Here is an 894-nt window from a genome sequence, read left to right on the forward strand (position 1 = left end):
AGCAGTGAAAGATAAATCCCTTATTGTGGAGTAATATTTGACTAGACAAAGGTAAAAATAAACAAAGTTAGCAAAAGATACACTAAAGAGCACAATATTGTAGTGTAACCTTTTTGGAAGCCAGAGTGGCATCCATTTCCTAAACAACATGCCTCTGGGAACTCTATGAACTTTGATAAATGAACTATGATAACTGACAATATTTATAGAAAGTCTTCAGGCCTTTTGTTCATAGTGTCAGCTGTGAGATGTATTTAACTCAAAAATAGTCAACAAAACCCACAACAGTGTAACTTTTATAATGTATAAATAGTAGGCACATCCAAGGCTGTATCTGTTAATTGAAACATGTCAGTTATTATCTCATTGATTCCTGAGGCCTTGTATTTTGACAATACCTTTCCTGCTGTTTCAACTTCCTCCTTCATTACCATTGGTTACTGCTTATATGTTATTTCTTAAAATTTTTCAGTGTCAATCAGGTCTTTTTTTGGTGTAGTGATTCTGTGTATCACATCCATCTTCTTTTGATGTTTTCTGAGTCATTCAATTTATTGTCCAAAGCATATTTCAATATAGCATCTCAAGGCTTAAATTTGTTTCTCAGTTCTCTCAGCTTGAGAAATGTAGAGCAAGGTCTTCCCTTTTGTTCTCCAGTTCCAGGTCTCTGTACACTTTAATATGATACTTTAATTTGCCTTCCTGAGCTGTCTTTTGAACTCTTCTGTTTAGATCTTTTACTTTTGCTTGTCTCCCTTTGTTTTGTCTTCTTAATTCTCTAGTGAAATTTTCAGTGTCTTCTGATATAAATTTTTTGTTTTCCTTTCTCCTTTGTCTTTGTAATTATCTTCATGGATGATATCCTTGATGCCATTCCACAACATATCTGGTATT

Source organism: Elephantulus edwardii, unplaced genomic scaffold, assembly GCF_000299155.1.
Source record: "Elephantulus edwardii isolate Elephantulus edwardi_28Jun2011 unplaced genomic scaffold, EleEdw1.0 scaffold00123, whole genome shotgun sequence".
Lineage (NCBI taxonomy): Eukaryota > Metazoa > Chordata > Mammalia > Macroscelidea > Macroscelididae > Elephantulus > Elephantulus edwardii.